The 26857-nt window shown below is 39.4% G+C and overlaps 1 protein-coding gene across 3 annotated transcripts in view; it reads left to right on the forward strand.

Moving 5' to 3' along the window:
• LOC130914315 (leucine-rich repeat and immunoglobulin-like domain-containing nogo receptor-interacting protein 1) overlaps nucleotides 1–26857 on the forward strand; it is a 59142-nt gene that overhangs the window by 6322 nt on the left and 25963 nt on the right. The window contains exon 1 of one of the 3 annotated variants that reach the window (XM_057833388.1): nucleotides 16681–17568. The exons of the other annotated variants lie outside the window; for them this stretch is intronic. The gene's annotated coding sequence lies outside the window, so the exon portion shown is untranslated. Of the gene's footprint in view, nucleotides 1–16680; nucleotides 17569–26857 lie in introns of those variants that run through there. 3 annotated transcript variants of the gene reach the window in all.

Consider the following 26857-nt stretch of genomic DNA (forward strand, 5'->3'; position numbering starts at 1 on the left):
CGTCTCCGCTCGTCTGTGTGGCTGCTTCGTGCCCGGATGGGTTCGCGTAAGGCTGGATATTATTGGCCCTGCTCGGGTGGGGGGTCCTGGTGCCGGGATTGGCGATGGGACGGCGTAGGGTCGGTCGCCAACAGGCTTACACTCACAAGGGATTCACACGATTACTGGGTTCTAGATCACAGCAATGATTTGTGTACACTTTACCCCTTTCTATCACTTAGCTTATAGACTCCCCCACATTCTTCCCCGTCTTTCCCTGGTCAACAGGCCCCCACATGGTGTCAACCGGAAATACATTTAGCTGATGATAGCACCAACATATTAGTAGTTAGTGTAGTTCAATGTATTTCTTGTTGTTGTCTGTGTTTTTTCTCTTTCTTCTCTTGTGTTTCTTTTCTTTTGTTCCCTCATAACCCCTTCCTGTTTGCTGTTTTGCAATAATAAATGAGGTATGTTGAATGATCACAAAGAGAGTATGTCAGACTCTCAATGTGAAACATTAAAACTGCTCAGACTATCCGGGCACTTAGACTTCCATTCTCCGTGTTAAACAGCTGAACAGGACAGGTTAAAATAAAAAAAATAAAGAATAAAATAAAAAATAACCGACAAACTGCATGGAATTTGTTGAAATCAACTCCACTGACTAATTAAACTTCGGGTTAGGGTCAGCATATCAGTGCCAATGTAAAACAATGCAAATTGACTGCACAATAATCAACAACACACAAACAAATTGTGCAATAAACGCAAAGGTTGAGGCAGGCGCGAACGCGCGCACACAAACCGGAAGTACGGCGTACACACAGGCGGTCAGTTTGGCCACAAAACGTGGCGGCAACTAAGCACTTTACACTCAATCGAACTTCCCAACATCCCAAAGAGGCTAAACGAACACGTCACAGTGTGCTACACGAACATGATGTAAACAATGCTCGCTGATGAAGCTACGAAACGGCCATGTAGCAGTTCCAACCTATTGCTGGAAGCCTCCAGAATGAAGGAAAAATACTCACGTTCATTTATGGACGCATATAGATCAACCTTCCCTCGCACTTCTCAACAGGTGACTGCACAAAAATTAATTACCGCGCGTTAACGCGTTAATTTTGACAGCCCTAATATATATATATATATATAAAACGGCGCCATTATAGATTAAACGCGACAATGCGTGAGTGGGTCGAGCAGCGCATGCGTTAATTGCGTTAAATATTTTAATGTGATTAATTAAAAAAAAAATAATTACCACCGTTAACGCGATAAATTTGATAGCCCTACTTTAAGCCAAAACTAAACTAAAGACTGAATGTAAGACATTTTGTCTGTAACGTTAAATACAATTAGAAAACGATTTAATTAAAAAAATACATATACATTAGGGCTGTCAAAATTATCGCGTTAACGGGCGTTAATTAATTTTTTAAATTAATCACGTTAAAATATTTGACACAATTAATGCAGATGCCGCTCAGACAGATTTAAATGACGGTACAGTGAAACGCTCACATGTTAATTGTGTTTTATGGAGTTTTGCCGCCCTCTGCTGGCGCTTGGGTGCGACTGATTTTATAAGCTTCAGCACCTATGAGCATTGTTTAAGTAATTATTGACATAAACAATGGCGGGCTACTAGTTTATTTTTTGCTTGAAAATTTTACAAATTTCATTAAAACGAAAACATTAAGAGGGGTTTTAATATAGAATTTCTATAAATTGTACTAACATTTTTCTTTTAAGAACTACAAGTCTTACCGTATGTTGAATGTATATATCCATCTTGTGTCTTATCTTTTCATCCCAACAATAATTTACAGAAAAATATGGCATATTTTATAGATAGTTTGAACTGCGATTAATTGCGATTAATTACGATTAATTAATTTTTAAGCTGTAATTAACTTGATTAAAAATTTTAATTGTTTGACAGCCCTAATTTTAAAATGATTAATTTTTAAAAAATTAATTACCACCGTTAACGCGATAAATTTGATAGCCCTACTTTAAGCCAAAACTAAAGACTCTGGATGAGTGTAAGACATTTTGTCTGTAACGTTACATACAATTAGAACACGATTTAATTTAAAAGATATATGGCGGAAAACACAGATGAGACTGAAAAAGCAGTTTCGGCTCTTGCACCCCTCTTTAAAATAAACTGCTGTATTTTAAGCCAAAAAAACAGTTGTGCTTGATAGAACAATATGTCTATATGCTGCTATAGCAGATTCATGGCGCACTAAGCCTCCGAACTATTTCTAATTTGTCCGTTTTACCCTGAAGACCCCCGTTTACAGAAGTCGCGCAACTGCTTTTGTTTCAACCTAGCCAGAAAAAGAAGGTAATTATATTTATTATTGAAAATGTCTGTCATTTTTATCTTAGAATCATTAATTGACGTCTAAATTTTAGTTTAAAAAATAAAAACCACTTAAAAAATTATTTACTCGCATATTTTAAACTTTTAAACAAATTACGTCACAATGAAAAATTTGTCGTCTGTAAAAAAATCACGGATATCTACCTCATAACTATCGTTTAATTATATATTTTTTGTTACTGTTGCATTTCCCCTGGTATGTTAGATGATAAATAATTGATCCAAACAAAAAAAAAAAAATGTAAAATAACTTTTAAAAGGGTAACTATATGAAAAAGAAAATCTCAGCCACTCCTTGTTGTCTGCGATTTCTGCATCGCGACCGTTGTTATATCACCATGTTTCACCCATAAAATTAAAAAAATATCCGGCTGTGGCCATTCACAGCTGTGTCTTGACACTCTTTGATACATGCTACATGGAGTTTTTGGATCGAAACAAGGTAAATACGCAATAATATCTCGTTAAAATTGTGGCGTCTTTAATTCTGCTCTTGTGTGTTCTCGCCTCCAATTAGGGTTTTGCTGTTTAAAAAACTTAAAAAAAAAAAAACCTTCCTGTTCAAAATTTTTGTTCCCCCAGAAAATTGAGATTTTAAGCTTTCCAATGATGTATCACACATGCATTTCGGACAATTTTGAAAGTTGGCCAAATTGAGGGTCTCAGAGCAGAACTCCAAGTCACCTGAGTGTTTTCCGCCATATATATATTAAAAAAAAGGCATGTCCGATATTTTTTTGCCGATTCCGATACTTTGAAAATGACGTGATCGGACCTGATCATACCGATCAATCGGGACATCTTTAATTTTTTTTAGTTTTTTGCCAAAAACTAGCTGATATTTTGCTCCTTGATTTTGTGATTCGTTTCGGAATATGTGAAGCTGACAAGAACTGTAGTTTGCAGACTAGCTGTGAATGATCAAGTTTCTATGCCATTGACGCACCGTCAACGGCAGCCAATGAGTGATACATTCACCGATGTCACCTTGTTTCTGTGACGCACGCGAGCTGGGAAAGGAGTCAAAGTTCTCGCCATTTGTAAGCGGCGGATCGAAGAACGGCGTTAGCACTCAGGAAGCTGTTAGCGCGCATACACCCCATGTACACCTTAATGCTCCCGACGAATTGCTAACACTTCCCGCTCATAAAAAGCTCTCTGATTAAATGGAACGTTTGGCTGGCTCCCAGGCATGACGACAGAGCCTTGGGACTCAGGAGATGATGAAGATGACCAAGTGTTCTCCGCTGTTAGCTGTATAAAACAAATTATGAGGATAAAACAGTCCCCAAAATTTGAGACGTCAAGATATCTGTTTCAAAACGTGTATCTGTAACACAATCTTCAGAAAAATCTACTTGCGTTCAACAAATATTCATACTTAATCACTATGCAATGATGTCATCGGGATACGGAGGGCATTCTCGCACAGGAGGCGCAAAAATAACGATGAACTAAGAGGATTATGAAGGGCTCTCTAAAAAGCAATACGCTGAAATGATTAAACAATAGATTATAAAAGATCCTGGCAAAAGCACGTTACAGTAATCCGTTTTTTAAAAGGGATTGGAGCTGCCAATCGTGTCGGTGTGGTGACCACCAGACGCTTCTGCTGTGATTGACAGCGTCAAAACAGCGATGTTAATCAGAAGTCAGTTTTATCCCCTTATAAATCAGATGGAGTTATTTTCCCTCAAGAACTGTAAGAAACAGTTCTTAAAAAAGAGCAAAGAGAACCATCAGAAAATCAGAAACGACAAAAACCAGGATAGAAAAGTTACAATTAGACCCATACAGTGAGGCAAATAAGTATTTAGTCAACCACTAATTGTGCAAGTTCTCCCACTTGAAAATATCAGCGAGGCCTGTAATTGTCAACATGGGTAAACCTCAACCATGAGAGACAGAATGTGGAAAAAAAATAGAAAATCACATTGTTTGAATTTTAAAGAATTTATTTGCAAATCATGGTGAAAAATAAGTATTTGGTCAACACTAAAAGTTCATCTCAATACTTTGTTATGTACTGTTGAAATTCGCCCCCCACCCCCGGCCCAGACGCACCCACGGACAGCACCAACCAAAACAAGTGCCGCTCGGCTGACGCTGCCCCGCGTGCGCCCGCCGTGAAGGGCGAATCTCGCGCGTCCTCTTATTTTAACCCTTTGTGCTGACTCCATGTTTCAAAAGCTTGAAGAACACTCACCGAAAACAGGTTGACAATTTATTCGTCGACAATGGTAAAAACAAGGCAAAAACAGACGACGGAGGGACAATTCTGGATCCAAAACAAGGCTATACGTTTCCGAGCAGAAAAAAATCTGTCTTATCTCAGTGTCCAGTCTTTTTAAAGTCTTTGCTGACGCGGGTCATGTTGAAGGCGTGTCCGAAGGTGGGTCTGGGCGTTGCTTTTGGGTACTCCCCTTGGTGGCCGGTTTTAGGCGGCTTAGGTTCGTGCGCGGATTGAGACGCCCGCTATCAACTTTGCTGTCCGGGCTGGTTGTTCTTGTTTTAGGACAAAGCGCTTTGTCCTTGGAGTTTGCTGGGAGAGCTAATTGCATGAGTTGGTGCGTCAATCTTGTGATAAGACGGCATTGTGTATCTCTTCTATTTTCTTCTCATTAAACTATGGTGTGCTATTTATTTTATATTAGTAGTGTAGTCCTACCGTAAATATGAAACTGATACTATTTCCTGATTAATTATATTACGTGTGTTAGAGTAATGCAAACAGTTAGACGGTGCCAACCTGTACCATATGTATGTGTTAGACTAAATATGTGTTGTGTGTATGTATGGTGTGTGCGATGACGATATCTTTTCCCCTTTAGTACCCTTTGTTGGCAATAACGGAGGCCAAACGTTTTCTGTAACTCTTCACAAGCTTTTCACACACTGTTGCTAGTATTTTGGCCCATTCCTCCATGCAGATCTCTAGAGCAGTGAGGTTTTGGGGCTGTCGTTGGGCAACACGGACTTTCAACTCCCTCCACATTTTTCTATGGGGTTGAGATCTGGAGACGGGGTAGGCCACTCCAGGACCTTGAAATGCTTCTTACGAAGCCACTCCTTTGTTGCCCTGGCTGTGTGTTTGGAATCATTGTCATTATGAAAGACCCAGCCACGTCTCATCTTCAATGCCCTTGCTGATGGAAAGAGATTTTCACTCAAAATCTCTCGATACATTCCCCATTCATTCTTTTCTTTACACAGATCAGTCGTCCTGGTCCCTTTGCAGATAAACAGCCCCAAAGCATGATGTTTCCACCCCCATGCTTCACAGTGGGTATGGTGTTCTTCGGATGCAATTCAGTATTCTTTCTCCTCCAAACACGAGAACCTGTGTTTCTACCAAAAAGATCTATTTTGGTTTCATCTGACCATAACACATTCTCCCAGTCCTCTTCTGGATCATCCAAATGCTCTCTAGCTAACCGCAGACGGGCCTGGACGTGTACTGGCTTCAGCAGGCGGACACGTCTGGCAGTGCAGGATTTGAGTCCCTGACGGCGCATTGCGTTACTGATAGTAGCCTTTGTTACTGTGGTCCCAGCTCTCTGTAGGTCATTCGTGAGGTACCCCCGTGTGGTTCTGGGATTTTTGCTCACCGTTCTTGTAATCATTTTGACGCCATGGGGTGAGATCTTGCATGGAGCCCCAGATATAGGGAGATTATCAGTGGTCTTGTATGTCTTTGGTCTTGGCCATAGTGGAGTTTGGAGTGTTACTGACGGAGATTGTGGACAGGTGTCTTTTATACCAATAATGAGTTAAAACAGGTGCCATTAATACAGGTAACGAGTGGAGCCTCGTTATACCTCGTTAGAAGAAGTTAGACCTCTTTGACAGCCAGAAATCTTGCTTGTTTGTAGGTGACCAAATACTTATTTTCCACTCTAATTTGGAAATACATTCTTTAAAAATCAAACAATGTGATTTTCTGTGTTTTTTTCCACATTGTCTCTCATGGTTGAGGTTTACCCATGTTGACAATTATAGGCCTCTCTAATCTTTTCAAGTAGGAGTACTTGCACAATTGTTGGTTGACTAAATACTTATTTGCCCCACTGAATTTGGTAGAGTCAGCACTTTTATATTCAGGCACGCAAGATTGATTATTCCATACAAACCAAGTATGTACATAACCTCCGCATTTGGTAGATTTCACCCCCTAACGGAGTTAATGAAACATTCAAAGAGGAACAACCTCCCAAAAAACAATGCAAAAACCTTCCTGACTGAAGAACACAGCCTTAAAGTGCCCATGACACGATAAAAACAATCTTAAATAGCATTATTATGTGAATTAAAATCATACTTTGAGACGATTCGATTATACAATAATTGGGCAAAGCGGAGATGACGAGAAATGTGTCTTTTAATCTGCCGTTTAGCCCTGCTTGCCATTATAGCGCTTTAGCGCCTCCATCTGGGTGATGACGTCAGCAAAGTAACGATTTCAGCTGATTTAGAATTCAGCCCATTGAGAGGGAAGCTTCAGAAGGAGGAAAATGCGACCGAGAGCAGCAAAATGTCATCATTGGTTTTAATCTCTCTACTCCAATATTTGTACGGGATATTCTTATCAAATTATTTTTCCCCAATTGATAAATAATTTGTATGGTCATGTCAAACAGTCTTGTGGAAGAGGAAATATTAAAAATGCATTTATTCAGTATGACAGGGCTAAATTACTGCATAATGATCAAAACTGGACTTCTTAAAACCCCGAACGTTATTTTATGCCACTGGCTTTTGTCATTTCCTTGCCCCGGCTTTGGAGACTGAAAGGGTATAAACAAAACAGGAGTCGACATGCTAACCCGAACCGAGCGCCTCTTCCAAGTCTCTTTCTCGTCTTTCAAAAACGAAAAATCCCACAAAAGTACACCGGCGCATGTCACACACTGCGGTGGGGGTGATTGTCCTCACCGATCGGCCAGCCCCTGACGGCAAGCAAGTTACAGCTCGTCATTCTGCTGCAGCCCCGACAGGCAGGCAGGCGAGGACGCTGAGTGGAATGAACGCTGAAAATAGCACATTTTCAGTGAAAAAAAACGGCTGACGTCAGAGAGGGTGCTGCTCGGGGCTTCTCCAAGGAAAGCGCTCTAGAGGCGGGCACGCAAAGAGGACCGAGGGTGGGTGGAAGTTTACACAATCGAGAACTGGAGACCAGAGCGGGGGGCTGCTCGGGGCCAAACCAAGAAAAGCGCTCTGCAGGCAGGCACGCCTTTATCGGCTGGCGACCATGGTGTGTGACAAACCGCCGGTCGTTGCCCGAGTGGCCTTCTTGGTGGACAGGGAGTATTGTCACCCACAAAATGTAAGGCACCTTCTTATTAAAACGTTTGCCATGATCCGAGTATTTGACAAAACATAAAACTAGTGCTGCAACGATTAATCGATTTCACTCGAGTATTCGATTAGAAACAAATATTCGAATTAAATTTTGTTGCTTCGAGTATTCGTTTCATTAAAGTGGCGTTGTAATGGTTTATTTTGAAAATGTTTGCATTCAGTTTTATTGATTAGGGTGGATACACTGCCCTCTGGTCAGCCTCTTTTTACATGGCTGAACAAATGAGACAACTGCTCCCTGTTAAGACCAAAGTAAGCAAAGTCTTTGTTTGAGCTAATGTTTTTTATTGCATTCATAATTTAGTTTATAGGTATATTGAACCGTTTTTGTGGGAATATGTGTCTGAAAAATTTGTTAAGAGAAATAAAAAAAAACTTTAGCATTTTATAGCATTTAAGCTAGTGAACTTTTTCTATGTAAGTTAGCCAATTGTTTTTTTCTTGTACATAGACCCTCATTTTTTAAAAAATTCATACCGTTTGAGGCTCAGCTCATGTATTTGAATTTTTCATGTTCTGTATCTGATTACTCGATTATTCGAACTAACTAGTCCGTCGATTAATCGACGACGAAAATATTCGATAGCAGACGTCCTACATAAAACACGTAATTTTCTCACTTCGTAATCCGTCCAATGGTCTCTAGATTGTCAGACTTGTTTTGCCCATTCTTCGCGATGAACCCGCTCTTTTGGAAATCCAAAAAGCCTCACACCACTCTCCATGGTGTAGCAACAAAAGCATGCAGCACATTAGGCTGTTGTGACGCCCAAAAAAATAAAAACAATAATCTGCAAAATCAGCTGAATCCACAGTCCTTCCACATGCTATAGTAATGGCTGTATTGTGAGGATAATCTCTACCGCTGACGTCACATTCGCTTTTTTCCTCAACTCGAGCACGAAGTCACTCATTTTCATGGTGGAGGATTTAAAAAATTGAATAAATACAGTGGGGTAAATAAGTATTTAGTCAACCACTAATTGTGCAAGTTCTCCCACTAGAAAATATTAGAGAGGCCTGTCATTTTCAACATGATTAAACCTCAACCATGAGAGACAGAATGAGGAAAAAAACCCAGAAAATCACATTGTTTGATTTTTGAAGAATTTATCTGCAAATCATGGTGGAAAATAAGTATTTGGTCGATACCAAAAGTTCATCTCAATACTTTGTTATGTACCCTTTGCTGGCAATAACAGAGGCCAAACGTTTTCTGTAACTCTTCACAAGCTTTTCACACACTGTTGCTGGTATTTTGGCCCATTCCTCCATGCAGATCCCCTCTAGAGCAGTGATGTTTTGGGGCTGTCGTTGGGCAACACGGACTTTCAATTCCCTCCGCAGATTTTCTATGGGGTTGAAACCTGGAGACTGGCTAGGCCACTCCAGGACCTTGAAATGCTTCTTACGAAGCCACTCCTTTGTTGCCCTGGCTGTGTGTTTGGGATCATTGTCATGCTGAAAGACCCAGCCACGTCTCATCTTCAAGCCCTTGCTGATGGAAGGAGATTTTCACTCAAAATCTCTCAATACATTGCCCCATTCATTCTTTCCTTTACACAGATCAGTCATCCTGGTCCCTTTGCAGAGAAACAGCACCAAAGCATGATGTTTCCACCCCCATGCTTCACAGTGGGTATGGTGCAATTCAGTATTCTTTTTCCTCCAAACAAGAGAACCTGTGTTTCTACCAAAAAGTTCTATTTTGGTTTCATCTCACCATAACACATTTTCCCAGTCCTCTTCTGGATCACCCAAACCGCAGACGGGCCTGGACGTGTACTTTCTTCAGCAGGGGGACATGTCTGGCAGTGCAGGATTTGAGTCCCTGGCGGCGCATTGTGTTACTGATAGTAGCCTTTCCTACTGTGGTCCCAGCTCTCTGTAGGTCATTCACTAGGTCCCCCTTGGTGGTTCTGGGATTTTTGCTCCTCGTTCTTATTATCATTTTGACACCACAGGGTGGGGAGGGAGTTGAAATTCTGTGTTGCCCAACGAAGGCCCCAAAACATCACTGCTCTAGAGGAGATCTGCATGGAGGAATGGGCCAAAATACCAGCAACAGTGTGTGAAAAGCTTGTGAAGAGTTACAGAAACTGTTTGGCCTCCGTTATTGCCAACAAAGGGTATATAAAAAAAGTATTGAGATGAACTTTTGGTATAGACCAAATACTTACTTTCCACCATGATTTGCAAATAAATTCTTTAAAAATCAAACAATGTGATTTTCCGTTTTTTTTTTCTTCACATTCTGTCTCTCATGGTTGAGGTTTACCCATGTTGACAATTACAGGCCTCTCTAATATTTTCAAGTGGGAGAACTTGCAAAATTAGTGGTTGACTAAATACTTATTTGCCCCACTGTATATGGATCGCTTCTACACAGATCCAAGCAGTTAATTTCATTCAGGAGCATAAAATACCGCGTGTAATATGAAATAAACATGTTTTTTTGTGTCACAGACACTTTAAAGGAGAATCTTTTAAAACCTTCTACCAGGGAGAACAAACGCCAACACTTGACTTCATATCGAATTGCCCTTGAAATTCCAACCCTTGCAGGGTTAAGAGCCTGGGTTCTCCTGTCAATTAGCATCAAGCCGCCCCCTCCCAACGGACACTCAGCGTCGACCTAATTTGCGAGGTGGCGCTGCGCCGAGACCAATTCCCTTGCCTCATTTATGGCGGCTATTATTAAAATTGCCGACGTGGCATTTAGTGTGGCTTGGAAAGCTAGTCCTACCTTCAGAAACCTTTGTCAACAAACACGCTTTCATTGATGCACTAGAAACTTGATTTGATCAGAACCTCTACAAACACTGAGATTGTGGAAAATTGTATAGTATGAAATCTTCAAGAACTGCTAGAGAACTATATTTAAAGAACTGGTATTCTTGATCGTAGCGAAACCACAAGAAATTTTCCTTGTTTTGGTCTGGTTTCACACTTGATTCCCTAAAGACAGTCTTGGTTTCTTGATCTTGTTTTGGTTTTGATTCCAAAGTCTTGATCTTGAGGTGGTCTAAGTTTTTTGTGGTTTCTGGTCAATTCTGGTCTGGTTTTGGTCGTGGTCTTGAGCAAAACACTGCAAAAGCTCTCCCTCAAAGAACCACTATTAGAAACCAAGAGGAACACTGAAATTGTGGAAAATTGTATTGTATCAAATCTTCAAGAACTGCTAGAAACCTTCATTTAAAGAACTGGAATTCTTGATCGTAGCAAAACCACAAGAAATTTTCCTTAATTTTGGTCTGGTTTCACACTTGATTCCCTAAAGAATCCTTGGTTTCTTGATCTTGTTTTGGTTTTGTCTTTGATTCCAAGTCTTGATCTTGACGTTGTCTAAGTTATTTCTGATTAATTCTGATCCGGTTTTCGTCATGGTCTTGAACAACACACTGCAAAAGCACCCCCTAAATCAGGGGTGGGCAAAGTATTCCACAGAGGGCCGCAGTGTGTTCGGGTTTCTGTTCAAACCCATCAAGAGGAAACCTTTTCACCAATCTGGTGACTTGCAAGTGCTATAAGTTGATCAAAGTCAGAAGCTTCTTGTTTCAGCAGAAACCTCATTGGTTAAACTGTCTGTGCTGGATCAGTTGGAACAAAGACCAGAACCCACTATGCCCCTTGAGGACCGGTTTGCCCACCCCTGCCCTAAATGAACCACTATTAGACAGAAATAGTCACCAAGAAAAGAAATACCGTATTGGCACGAATATAAGACGGCCCTGATTATAAGACGACCCCCTCTTTTTCAAGACTCAAGTTTGAAAAAAGACTTTTTGAACACCAAATTAATTTTTATACAGAAAATAATTACATCTGAAACAAATGATTATAAAAATATATTTGAGAGAAAAAGCATGTTATTTTGCCTCATTCAAATCTTAAAATATGAACACTTAAATATGTAACTAAAGTGCAATCACATTCGTAAATGAATGGCTTCTGCTTTTTGAAATGTAAATAAACCAATCTATTGTGATAAAACAACAAAATTGCAATAACTGCATTAACCATCAAAGTGAAGTCTAACTGTAACTGTAGTCTTGAGACAAATCTGAATAAGGAAAAACTATTGCGATAAAAAAAATTGCAAACTGGTTAAACTTGAGAGAAGGTGAGATCTGTCATGACTGAACATCGCTTCAATGATATCTGGCGCCATCTAGCGTCGTGAATGGGGAGAGTAGCTGAGATCTGTCATGACAGAACATCGCTTCAATGATATTTGGCGCCATCCAGCGTCGTGAATGGGTATAATGTTTAGACCACGAATATAAGACGACCCCCTCTTTTTCAGTCATGTTTCAATGCAAAAAAACACCGTCTTATATTTGGGCAAATACTGTAAATTAGGGCTGTCAAACGATTAAAATTTTTAATCGAGTTAATTACAGCTTAAAAATTAATTAATCGTAATTAATCGCAATTAATCGCAATTCAAAACAATCTATATAATATGCCATATTTTTCTGTAAATTATTGCTGGAATGGAAAGATAAGACACAAGATGGATATATACATTCAAAATACGGTACATAAGGACTGTATTTGTTTATTATAACAATAAATCAACAAGATGGCATTAACATTATTAACATTCTGTTAAAGCAATCCATGGATAGAAAGACTTGTAGTTCTTAAAAGAAAAATGTTAGTACAAGTTATAGAAATTTTATATTAAAACTAGGGCTGTCAAACGATTAAAATTTTTAATCGAGTTAATTACAGCTTAAAAATTAATTAATCGTAATTAATCGCAATTATCGCAATTCAAACCATCTAAAAAATATGCCATCTTTTTCTGTAAATTATATATATATTCTGTAAAATAAATTGTTGGAATGGAAAGATAAGACACAAGATGGATATATACATTCAACATACGGTACATAAGGACTGTAGTGGGCATTTCACTCTATTGTCATTTAAATCTGTCTATGCTGTCCTCACTCCGAAGCGTCTACTTTTTCCAAAGCTAGACAGCTAGTGAATGACGCCTTAATAATTAGACTTCTTCCTTTTTCATCTGATTTATTAATAAAATGGCCTCAAACCATTGTCCTCTTTAGACTGTCGTAAAACTACAAAATAAAAGTACACAAGCATTGCATTAGCAACAACGTTAGCTTAGCACGCTATACAGGTTCACTAAACATAAAGAAAAAGCGTCTCATACAAAAAATATAACATTTCGCTTACTAACATAATATGGACATTCTTTACAACAACCATACTTACGGACAAATCTTGTCCAAGGATCATATAAGCACAACATTATCAGCCCGAGACGTCGTGCAGCCATAATGAACTGACAAGAAAACAATAAACCATGTCGCAAAGCGACCACAAGAGTTCGCTGTTGGACAGCACAAAATGCCTTGCTGTAAAACTTACCAAAAGGCAGAATACTGTCTGAGCGGGACATGTGCGTTAATTGCGTCAAATATTTTAACGTGATTAATTAAAAAAATTAATTACCGCGCGTTAACGCGTTAATTTTGACAGCCCTAATATATATATATATATATATATATAAAACGGCGCCATTATAGATTAAACGCGACAATGCGTGAGTGGGTCGAGCAGCGCATGCGTTAATTGCGTTAAATATTTTAATGTGATTAATTTTTTAAAAAATAATTACCACCGTTAACGCGATAAATTTGATAGCCCTACTATAAGCCAAAACTAAAAGACTCTGGATGAGTGTAAGACATTTTGTCTGTAACGTTAAATACAATTACTTTCTGAACGGGACATGTGCGTTAATTGCGTCAAATATTTTAACGTGATTAATTTAAAAAATTAATTACCGTGCGTTAAGGCGATAATTTTGACAGCCCGAATCAAAACCCCTCTTAATGTTTTCATTTTAATAAAATTTGTAAAATTTTCAATCAAAAAATAAACTAGTAGCCCGCCATTGTTGATGTCAATAATTACTTATACAATGCTCATGGGTTCTGAAGCCTATAAAATCAGTCGCACCCAAGCGCCGGCAAAGGGCGGCAAAACTCCATAAAACACAATTAACAAGTGAGCATTCACTGTACTGTCATTTAAATCTGTGAGCGGGCCATGTGTGTCAATTGCGTCAAATATTTTAACGTGATTAATTTTTAAAAATTAATTAACGCCCGTTAACGCGATAATTTTGACAGCCCTACTGAAACTATAAAAATCTGTGAAAAAGCCCTACAAAATGCCTCTTGGGAATAACTGATTGATAATACACTATATGGACTAGTGGTGCAATATAGGCACGTTTTCCATAACTTCATTTGAAGTTGTTCTCTTAAGGTGCTTTCACACCAGACCAGAGTTTTTTTCCTCAGATAGTCCGCTTCGTTTTGTAAATGTGAACGCGCTTCCAAAGAGTAGTAGTAGAAGGAAAGCAATATTATCAGGTGCAAATTGTGTCTGTCGGTTCAACATGTATTTTAGGGTGAACATGAGTGCCTAATATTGGCTAGACATGTGTGCTTTATGTTAAAAGGACACAATTGCTAAATGCTGAAGGAAAGCAATATTATCAGGTGCAAATTCTTTCCGTAATTTTTTTTAATGTCAGTTCAACACCCCATTTTTTTGAGTGGCAGTGTGTGCAAATCTGGTGAAAAACTACAAGAAACATTTGACCTCTTAAATTGCAAACAAAGGCTACTGTACCAAATTTTAACAATCGTTTTCTCAGGTGTTCAAATACTTATTTGCAGCTGTATCACACAAATAAATTGCTAAAAAAAAATCATACATTGTGATTTCTGGATTTTTCTTTCTCGATTATCTCTCTCACAGTGGACATGCACCTACGATAGGGTGACCAAACGTCCTCTTTTGCCCGAACAAGTCCTACTTTCACGTAGCGTCCTCGTGGTCCGGGCGAGTTTTATAAATTCATAAAAATGTCCGGTTTTTATGATTTTTTAAGGATTTTTCACGGGACCAATTTGAAGAGAATCCCTCTGACCGCTGGGTGGCAGCAGTTGACATGGCTCCTATGAGAATGGAGGGAAGTAAAGTAGTTCTTCTTGTTTTTGTTGGCAGTTTAGCCCTATCATGAGGCATTACCGCCATCTACTGGGTTGACGATTTGGCCACAATGCCTGAAGTTTTTTTTTTCTTAATGATAAATACGTATATAATGGCAACTGTTGACTTCTGTCAGAGCTTTGACTGTAAAATCCCGTTTGGTGTCGCATCGGCGCGCTGCCGATGATTGTTAACTTTTATAGCAAAGTTTGATTTTTGCCTCAGCTAGCTATCAGTAAGCTAAACCGCGCAAGGCATTATGGGAAACGTAGTTTTGAACTGCTACGTTTAGAAACATGCTGATTGAATAGTTTGTCAGTTTATTTCGGTTTTTGTTTGTGTGCAATCTAGAACATTGAATGAGAACATCAATTGAATGGGAATAACAATTTGTCAAGGACAATTGTCGTGATAGTAATTTATAAAAATGTTTAGTTGGCACATAGCCTACTGTATGTATGTGTATTGACTGGACTACATTTCTATGGGTCTGCATTTTATATTTATATATATATTTTTAAAGTCATTATTTATTTTTTTTCCAAACTGCATTTTTCCATCCAGAGTGAGGGGGCACACTTTAAATATATTAAAGTGATATAGGCATCTTTGAGTGAACTTTGAGTAAAATTCAAGTATCTTGAGGCCGGGCTGAGTGTCCTCTTTTTTAGAAATCAAAATATGGTCACCCTAACCTACGATGAAAATTTCAGTCTGGGAGTAGGAGCAGTGGCGCCTCCAGAAATTTTTCATAGGGGTGGCCAGATGGGGTCACCTAAAATCTTGGGTGGCACACCAAAACTAAAAGCCATAATTTCAGGTTTTCATTATATTATTGCAGTAAAAAGGTCAGGGAAAACTATCAGAAAGACTTAAGGACACGGCTACTGATATACTTTGGTGTGTTGAGTAATATTTGATTTTACTAATAATTTATTGTCCATAACTGTCCAGTCAACATTTTGAGTTCCACAACAATTCTGTTTTATTGTGTTATGTACAGTGGGGATATTTGATACACTGCCAATGGGAAAACTCATTGGCAGTGTATCAAATACTTGTTCTCCCTATTGTATATACTGTATTAGGCATAAGGTGTACATTTAACTAGGGCTGTCAAACGATTAAAAATTTTCATCGAGTTAATCACAGCTTAAAAATTAATTAATCGTAATTAATCGCAATTCAAACCATCTCTAAAATATGCCATATTTTTCTGTAAATTATTGTTAGAATGGAAAGATAAGACGGATGTATACATTCAACATACTGTACATAAGTACTGTATTTGTTTGTTATAACAATAAATCCACAAGATGGCATTAACATTATTAACATTCTTTCTGTGAAAGGGATCCATGGATAGATTCTTAAAGGATGAACGTTAGTTTGTATATTGTGATTAAATATTGCCATCTAGTGTATTTGTTGAGTTTTCAGTAAATGATACTGTAGCGACTTAACTGTTCTGCCCAAATGCATGATGGGAAGTGGTGCAACCATTACTGTGTGTGGTGGCTGCAAATGCTATATCTTCTCTGCGTTGGGTACACTACAGGGTGTTCTTCCCCACGTCGCTTCCCACAATATTTATAGTTGCTGTGGGAGAGATGACAAAGCTTTTGCCAATTAAAAGCACGGCCCCAATGAATGCTTGTATCTACTCCACTCACTTGACACTGCCTCTTATCTCTGTATATAAGTAAAACGTGTAGGCTGTTTGCGGCAATGCGTGAATGAGTCGTACCGCGAATGCGTTAATTGCGCTAAATATTTTCACGTGATTAATTTTTTAAAAATTAATTATCGCCCGTTAACGCAATAAATTTGACAGCCCTACATTTAACAAAACAAAATAAATGCATTTATTTTGGATGAAATCCATAACTGATGCCATAACAATCTAACGATATACTGGCAAGCGGGGTGGCCAGTGGGGTGGCCAACCAATTTATAGGGGTGGCCGTGGCCACCCCTGGCCACCCCCTGGTGGCGCCACTGAGTAGGAGTAGCGTTTCTCCTTCACAAATCTACTCCAGTAAATGTACTCGTAGGAAGACATTTTTGTCAAAAAAGTTACTCAAGTAATGGAAGAATTGTAATGCATCACGACCCACCATTGTATATCGGTCGACCTTTCCATAGAAGGGTTTGTTTACTAGCGGTGCCATTGAAGAAAGCTAATGTTTGGGTCGCTGTCATCCTGCCGTTGCAAACTCTTAAGCTTTTTACGGGGACGCGGGGGTTGAAAAGTCTTTGTTGCTGTTTTGTAACATCAAGCAGCAGGCTGGTAAAAGTCAGACCTCAGGGAAAAGATTTTTTTGTGTCGCTTATAAAGCAGCTGTTCACTTGTGCTTGTGTTCTGCAGGCAAACCTTTCTGAATATTTGCCGCTTGCACGCACCGGGCCTTGGGGGGCCGCCATACTGCGGCAGGTGCCACGGGCTCATAAAAACAGGCACGCCAACACAAACGCGCACGCACGCAGAGTGTTTCAGCCACTTTAATTGGGGATTTGAGGCTCTTGTCCTTCTCGCCGCGATTTGCTAAAAATATTCCGGCGGCGACAAGTGTCGCGGAACAGAACTGGGACATACGCCGGGCCTGAAGGACGGCCGCTCGGTTACGGCGATACGCGCGGCACCTGTTGCCGGCGAGGCTTCATCGCGCCGCAGCTCGGCGACGACAGCAGAGGAAGTCGAAGAGCGGAGGAGTGGGAATGGTTGTTATTGTTTTTTGAGCAAGATGACGATCGGACAGAGGAGTGAGACGGCGCCGAGACCAAAAGAGGTATAAAACTATGGCCACTTGAACATGGATGTTTGTGTGTTTGTATGTTATGGCCTAGATATGTAGCTTTTAGAGACAGTTCCAGAACTGTTTGTATATAAGACGTCATACATGTTCATTTTAGGGCTGTCAAACGATTAAAAATTTTAATCGAGTTAATTACAGCTTAAAAATTAATGGTAATTAATCGCAATCCAAACCATCTATAAAATATGCCATATTTTTCTATAAATTATTGTTGGAATGGAAAGATAAGACGGATACATACATTTCACATACTGTACATAAATACTGTATTTGTTTATTATAACAATAAATCAACAAGATGCCAGTAACATTATTAACATTCTCTTTAAGCATCCATGGATAGAAAAACTTGCAGTTCTTAAAAGATAAATGTTAGTACAAGTTATAGAATTTTATATTAAAACCCCTCTTAATGTTTTCGTTTTAATAAAATTTGTAAAATTTTCAATCAAAAAATAAACTAGTAACCCGCCATTGTTGAAGTCAATAATTACACAATGCTCATGGGTGCTTAAGCCCATAAAATCAGTCGCACCCAAGCGCCAGCAGAGAGCGACAAAACTCCAAAAAACACAAGTAACATGTGGACATTGCACTTTGCTCTCATTTTAATCTGTGTGAGCGGGGCATGTGCGTTAATTGCATCAAATATTTTAACGTGATTGATTTAAAACATTAAATACCACCCTTAACGCGATAATTTAGAGAGCCCTAGTTTATTTGCATATATGGATATGACTAACCTTTTCAGGGAGATTGGTCATTAAAGTGGACAGCTTTTCAAAAGTTAACACCTTGTAGATAATAAACCCATTTCCAAACATGTTACAGTACTGTATTTCCTGTTTCTCTTTTACTGAGAACGTTGCAGAGGATAAAATGTATATTTTTTTGTTTCTTATGGAAATGCCATTGTATTTCTGGATTACTGTTTATTATTATTATTATTATTGTCTGCATCCCCCTTGTGAGGTGCTACAAGCCAAAGTTTCCACAGTCATGTGTTGTTGTTAGGGTTGTCAAACGATTAAAATTTTTAATTGAGTTAATCACAGCTTAAAAATTAAGTAATCATAATTAGGGCTGTTAAAATTATCGCGTTAATGCGCGGTAATCAATTTTTTAAAAATTAATCACGTTAAAATATTTGACGCAATTAACGCACATGCCCAAACAGATTAAAATGACAGCATAGTGCAATGTTACTTGTTACTTATGTTTTTGGGAGTTTTGTCGCCCTCTGCTGGTGCTTGGGTGCGACTGATTTTATGGGTTTAAGCACCCATCAGCATTGTGTAATTATTGACATGAACAATGGCGGGCGACTAGTTTATTTTTTGATTGAAAATTTAACAAATGTTATTAAAACGAAAACATTAAGAGGGGTTTTAATATAAAGTTTCTATAACTTGTACTAACATTTATCTTTTAAGAACTACAAGTCTTTCTATCCATGGATCACGTTAACAGAATGTTAACAATGTTAATGCCATCTTGTTGATTTATTGTTATAATAAACAAATACAGGACTTACAGTATGTACCGTATGTTGAATGTATATATCCATCTTGTGTCTTATCTTTCCATTCCAACAATAACTAACAGAAAAATATGGCATATTTTATAGATGGTTTGAATTGCGATGAATTACGATTAATTAATTTTTAAGCAGTAATTAACTCGATTAAAAATTTTAATCGTTTGACAGCCCTAATCATAATTATTCGCAATTCAAACCTTCTCTAAAATATGCCATATTTTTCTGTAAATTATTGTTGGAATGAAAAGATAAAACAAGACGGATATATACATTCGACATAATGTACATAAGTACTGTATTTGTTTATCATAACAATAAATCCACAAGATGGCATTAACTTTATTTATCATTAATGTGTGATACATTATTGGAAAGCTTAAAATATCAATTTTCTGGCGGAAGAAAATTTTTGAACAGGAGGGCATTTAGAAAAAAAAATTTAAACAGCGAAACCCTAGCGGGCCGTAGTTTGGGGACCCCTGATGTAAAGCATTCATAGACTATGTGTTGTGGTAACTAGTAAAAGAAGAATTACATGCAATAGTAAAATGCATTGAAGGCACTAGAATGTTCGTTCATTCGCCCCTCCCAGTCAAAAGGGATTGGACGTCTAGGGCCGTCAATGGCAGCCAATGAGTGTCCAATATAGGGCTAATCAATGTGCTCTCGAAATCATTTTAAATAACACGTCAGGATGATTTGATACATTATGTAAACTCGGGAATCATTTTAAGTGTCGACCAGGCGGCCTATTGCTTACACGCGTAATCCCAAATAGCTCTCATGTCATGAAGACGCGACGCGAATGCAACGCATGCGAGGGATTTCCAATTTGATGGATGAGCTCAGTCGACACGGGGTGGCACACCCCGGGTCGTGACCTATAGCTAGTGGGGGTTGATCCGCCGGGGATCTCTGATTGGACGCGCTTGGGACGTCGCACACCTGTCAGTTGGTGTCTCTCACCAGCTCGGATCAGACGGAATCACCGCTTCGGACCGCGGGAATCTGGGAATGTCCGTCTCAGAGTTGGACGCGGACGAAAAAAATGTGGTGTCTAAAAGTTTGTCCTGAAGGAGGCACTGTTATATAAATGACGAAAGTGATTCTTAATTCAGGTTAAAACACAAAATAGTAAGGATAAAAATATATATCTTTTTAATAGAACATCCTTGTTTCTGACAATATATCTAATGACGTAATGTCATGTATTTCCACTTTTTTTGAACAGTTCAATGTTTACCTTTGTTTCTGTGATATCGCTGGTGTTAAACAGGTGCCCCGGGGGCCAAATCCGGGACGCCACGTCCATTTTGTGTGGCCCACAACTTTACAATGTTCGTACCGACTTCATTTTTCTCGCTAAAATAAAATTTGAAAAAGATTTCTGCAGCCCTTAGTGAAAATGTAGTGTAAATTAAACTATATGAATCAATATACATATTTTTTTAAAAATAAAATAAATAATAAACGGGAAAATGAATTTGAAAATCAATGATACAGGATGGGGCAGAGCAACTTGCTTATATATAAGTATAACACCATAACACCATTTAAATTTGGCGCCCTGACGCGAGGGTTGCTCTGAGGATGGTAGGGATGGACAAATTTGAGAAGGTGGGGCTTAATGTTTGGTTCTTAATGTGCATTATTTTGTGTTCATTTTTCAGGAACCCAAGTGAGCATCATGGAGTGGACGAAGTTGGAACACGCGTTCGCTGTTAAAGCATTTTGTTCAAGCGGTCACTCAATTGTCGTGACACAACTTGGATTCCGTAGACATTTCAATTTTGTCCCATCCGTTTCCCTAAAGTTGTTTACCAATGAAACAATCTACTGCCGGCGAGGAACATGACCACGCGAGGCAATACTGAAATGTCTACCGAATGCACGTTGGTTGCGACGACTGAGCGACCGCTTGAAAAAAATGCCCCAACAGCGAAAGCGCGTTCCAACTTCGTCCACTCCATGTTGCTCACTGGGGTTCCTGACTTTAACTTTGAACCAAACTTTAAAGTGCTTGTGACACGAAAAAGCATGTTTATTTCATAATACACGTGGTATTTTATGCTCCTGAATGATATGGACCGCTTGGATGTGTGTGGAAGCGATCGCTATATTTATTTAGTTTTTTGAATCCCGCGCCAGGAAAATGAGTGACTTCCGGCTTCGGTCTCGCATTGAGGAGGAGGGCGCTGTGACGTGTACGGTAGAAGACGTCCTCTTCACGCTACAGTGTACTGTTGTGTATGAGGACGAAGGATTCAGCTGATTTTGCGGATTAATACTTTTATTTTTTGCATCACGCCAGCCAAACGGCTGCAGAAAAATCATTCTGTATGCGGGAGAGGCGTATGCGCCTTTTTGGAGTTTCAAAAGGTTCCCATTCACCGTGGATATTTACTGTGGGACCATTGGACTTACAAGGAAGTGAGTAAACATCTTGTTTTGTATTATGTCAAATACGAATACAGTGATTACAAAGTAAACACTATAAAATTCCTTTAAATAAAGGACTACTTACGTTTGATCATTGATAGGCATGTAAAAAGCTATCCTCACGCTCATTAGCAGTTAGCTGTTAGCGCGTTAGCTACACAACAATTCCAGCCACCCTCCTCCAGGGAACGAACTGTAAATTGCTCTCCGCCGGGCGGTTTGCCGATCCGCAAAGAAACTCGACAACCGGGTCGTCATGTCAAATAATCCAGGCTAGTTATGTGTGATTTTCCACTTCGAAGACTTTGAAACATCCCTCGGTTCGGGTTAGCATGTCGGCTAGCTGTCACTCCTTCTGGTCTGTTTACATTCTCCGAAGCCGGGGAAGGGAAATGACATATGTCCGATTTAGGTGTCATAAAATATCGTTCGGCAGGTGTGACAGTAAAGGTAAAGTCGACTGTTTTGACCATTATGGAGTAATTTTGCCATGTCGTCTTGAATAAATGGATTTTTATTATTTTATATTCCATTTAGCACAAGTTATTTGTCATGACCATGCCATTTATTTAGCAATTGGGGAAAGTACTTGGGTAAAAAGAATATCCTGTAAAAATATTGAAGTAAAGAGACAGAAACAATGACATTTTGCCGCTCTCTTCGTTGCGTTTTCCTCATTGTGAATAGTTCCCCCTCGACGGGCTGACTGGTCCTTCTCAAGCCATTTATATAGCTATTGGGGAAAAATACTTGGATAAAAAGAATATCCTGTAAAAATATTGAAGTAAAGAGACAGAAACAATGACATTTTGCCGCTCTCTTCGTCGCGTTTTCCTCATTGTGAATAGTTCCCCCTCGACGGGCTGACTGGTCCTTCTCAAGCCATTTATATAGCTATTGGGGAAAATACTTGGATAAAAAGAATATCCTGTAAAAATATTGGGAGTAGAGAGACTGAAACAATGACATTTTGCAGCTCTCTTCGTCTCATTTTCCTCGTTCTGAAAAATTCCCCCTCAATGGGCTGAATAGTAAAACCGATGAGCCTAGTCTACCGCTGACGTCATCCACCTGTTGGGGACGCTAAAGCCCTATAATTGTAGGCGTGGCTAACCGGCAGATTAAAAGACTAATTTCTCGTCATCTGCGCTTTGCTAAATTGTTGTATATGGTCGAATCGTCTCAAAATATGATTCTAATTCACATAATAATGCCATTTAAGACTTTTTTTCTGGTGTCGTATGCTCTTTAAGCCCCACCCTCTCAAATAAGTCCATCCCTACCATCCTCAGAGAAACCATCGCTTCAGGGCGCCAAATTTAAATAAGCAAGTTTCTCTGCCCCTCCCTGTAATAGGGGAATAGCATTGAAATATGTGCCAGTCCTCCTAGTTTAAATCAGGGTTAGATGGATTCGCTGTGGTTTATTAAACATTAGTAACATCTCAAATAATGTAATTTAAGTTTATTTAGTAAGTCGAACGACTTTGTCACATTAATTTACCTCTCTTACTGCTACTGATGATGACAGACGTCCAATTAGGAGGCTGGCAGCGCTGCCAGCCCTCCAACTTTAAATGGATTGGATGCCTATCGCTGTCAATAGCAGCCAATGAGTTAAACCAAAACGTGTTATGGCTGGTATCGAAAGTTCACCTAACAATAGAACAAGCCTGACAATATTTTTAAAGTGCATGTAATACTGTAACACATCGAATGACATCATGTAATAATTTAAAATAGAACACAAGGAATAAATACGTCCTTAAAACTAATTTAACAACGACGTTAGCACTTTATGTGCAATGCTAGACGTGTGATCCACTTGGCCCGTTCGTCATTGTGGCAGCTTTACAACCCGACACTGTCAAACCAAAGCCAATTTAGATTTTATTTGAAAACTTAAAAGGATACCACTGATAGTAAGACATGAAATTCTTAAATGGTAAATGTTAGTATGAGTTATAATAGTTTGATAATAAAACCTCTCTTCATGTTTTCGTTTTAATACATTTGTAGAATTCGTTTAACTAGTAGGTCACCATTGTTGTTGACGACGCAATGCCCTCTGGGCGGTGACGTCACTGGGTGTCGCTGTCGAGCTATCACAGTGTCAGTCTTTAGCTACATAAACATGCCGTTGGTTATGCCATTCCAATAAGAACCCGAGCGGAAAAGTGATGAGCAGGACAGCACTGTTGATATTTCACAAAACGAGCAGCAAAAGCAATTAAATGAAGATCTCCAGCGGGATTTGAACCTGCATTAGCTGTGAGATAGACGAGCGCGCAGACCAAAGTACAGTACCTTCGCGGGACGCTGGAATTGTGATTTTTCTTATAAAGCAATCGCAACTCACATGCGTCATCTGTTTCTTTGCGGTAAAACCTAAAGGGAAATGCAACTGAAAATAAAGTGTGGCTAGCTTGACCACGGAATTACCGCGGCTCACTTCAGACAGCAAGTAGTCAATGATAACATAGGGATTGCGTAAAAGGGGTTTAATGAACACACACACACAAAAAAACCATGCAATCGCGAAAATGAAAACATTCATTCATTTAAAAAAAAACAAACAAACAAACAAACAAAAAAACGCAGAGGCAGAACGAAAGGACATACGAACTATCAAATGCCAGCAAGTCTTCATCTCGGCAAGCCGCCTAGGATTGGTTTAAAGACAATGATGATAAGATGGAATTGGATGCAGGTACGACATTGGGAAGTCATTTCACAGCTCTGTAAGAAAACAATCTGACCGGGACTGGCGATGGGGCGGCGTAGGGTCGGTCGCCAACGGGCTTACACTCACAACGGATTCACACGATTACTGGGTTCTAGATCACAGAGCTGATTTGTGTACACTCTACCCCTTTCAATCACTTAGCTGATAGACTCCCCCACCCCCGTCCCTTCTTTCCCTGGTCAACAAGCCCCCCACACGGTGTCAACCGGAAATAAATCTAGCTGACGATACCACCAACATATTAGTAGTTAATGTAGACGTTCAATGTATTTTTTTGTTGTTGTTTGTGTTTCTTTTCTTTCTTCTCTTGTGTTTCTTTTCTTCTGTTCCCCCAAAACCCCTTCCCATTCGCTGCTTTGTCATAATAAAAGAGGTATGTTGAATGATCACAATGGGAGTATGTCATACTCTCATTGTGAATCATTGAAACTGTTCAGACCAACCGGGCACTTAGACTTCCATTGTCTGTGTCATACAGCTGAACAGGACAGGTTTAAAAAAAATAATAAATAAATAAATAAATTTAAAAAATTTTATTAATAAAACTAATTAAAAAATAGAAAACAATCTGACCAGTAGCAGAATGTGACAAAATCATGCCATTGTCATACTAGCTTCGCTAGCTGGTTAGCACAGCTATTCTACCAGTCTTGGCCAACCGTGTCATCAACCGCAGCGTGCATTGCGAGTGTAAAACATGGCGCCCTCCGTAGGTCAAAACATGTACTAAATATTATAGATTTTTAAATCTATGGCAATAATATAAGTGTTTCTAACCACATATTTTAGTAAAAGAGAACAATTGCGGCTCATTAGCGCCTACAAGTCTTTAAAGGGTATGTCAACCCCTGGGGAAATGTTAATATTCCATCATTTATCCATAAACGCATGTCTTTTGTATTCATATCATGACACTTCGTGTAATTACACACAAGAAAATGAGAGAAATTTGGCTCGATTGTCAAGCGAAAACGACCAGTGCCCGAGATCTGGCAGATTGTGTACGTGACGTCATTACAAGTGAAGAGAGCGCCACTGGCCACTAGGGGGGCAGCGCCTGTCTGCATCAATATAATTCCTTATAGTGAGGGGAGAATTAGGGGTGTTTTGAGCTGTTTATGCTGTTGCATTGTGTTCGTCCTGCTCTGCACATATTCCAGGTTCCCTCATGAAGAAATACCCCTCGTTGTCAATAAAAGAGAATTCAGAATTGACAGTGAGGGGTGTTTCTTCAACAAGAAAAAGGCTCAGTGCTTTAATACTGAATGGCGGCGATGATGGCACACAATTTCGTTTCTAGTTTCAGCGGCGAATCCGACGTAGAAGGACGTAACGAATGTTTATCTAATGGTGACGAGGAGAGTTACGAAGTTTTAACTAGTGTTTTAGGTCACCAATTTGAGCCCAAACGAACGCCAATGCAGCGTAATGAAACGGTCATTGAGGGGAGCAATGACACTGATGAAACATCGGCAGCATATCGTGTGGGAAACACCGAATGATTTGTTTTGCATTTCTTTTTGTGAAGCTGATACACCGTGACCGCAAAATAATGTTTAGAATAATTATCATTTATTGCGCTATCATAGCTTTTCGCTCTGCCAACAGACACAAATATGAATGGGATCAGAGGATTTGTTCTATATATTTTACGAGCGATAATTTATACATGTGTCCAGTCCTGTATCCAATGCGTGATATTTTTTATCATAAAAGAGTACTCACTCTGGCCATTTCGAGCTTGGCTGCTCCCCTCCTTTGCTTAGCCTTAGCCTCCTTTGCCAGTCCTCGTCCTCTTTCTTGATATCTCGGGACATTTAGGTGGCTGCGCGTGTATGGTGGGCACTGCATCTGCTTTGCGCAGCAATCTTTTAGCAAAACCCGATTTCACTTTTCCATAGTTCGAGAACCTTTCAGGTGGAAAATGCGCACCACAGAAAACTGTGCCGGAGGCTGGGTCTAGAAAATTAGCCCTCTTTGCACGGACGAACTTTACCCATTGTCTGCATAGTCCAGCTTTTTTTTTCACGTTCGGGAACTCATGGATACTATATTCCGATAAATAGCTATTTGTACACCACATAGCACAGCAGTTTTGAACCATTTTAGTGATGTTTTGGTCAAACAAACCCGAACGCTACTCTCTCGTCGATAAAAAACAATGCCACCTGGCTCCGCCTCGACTTCCATTCACTTGTAGTGACGTCCCCGCCCCATTTGGCTGTTTCCGGAACACTTTCGGAAATGTTCGTCATTTTCGATAATTGCTCATTAATGTGATTGATTTTTTTTGTTAACTTTATCAATTTTTGTTATCTTGGCACATAACGGGTCTATTGATGTCTCACACCCCCTTTGCGTTTTCATACCCTTTAAGTCCAAGGTTCCCTTTAAATACACAGATTAAGAGGACTCTCGAACAAATTCTTAAACTGCTTACCATGAGTGGGACAAATGTGTAACTAACGTTATAAAAAGGTTTACAAATGTGGACTATAAGCTGCACCCACCAAAATTGCTTTCACTGGCACTAATTAA

The sequence above is a fragment of the Corythoichthys intestinalis genome, chromosome 4 (genome assembly GCF_030265065.1).
Source record: "Corythoichthys intestinalis isolate RoL2023-P3 chromosome 4, ASM3026506v1, whole genome shotgun sequence".
NCBI lineage: Eukaryota > Metazoa > Chordata > Actinopteri > Syngnathiformes > Syngnathidae > Corythoichthys > Corythoichthys intestinalis.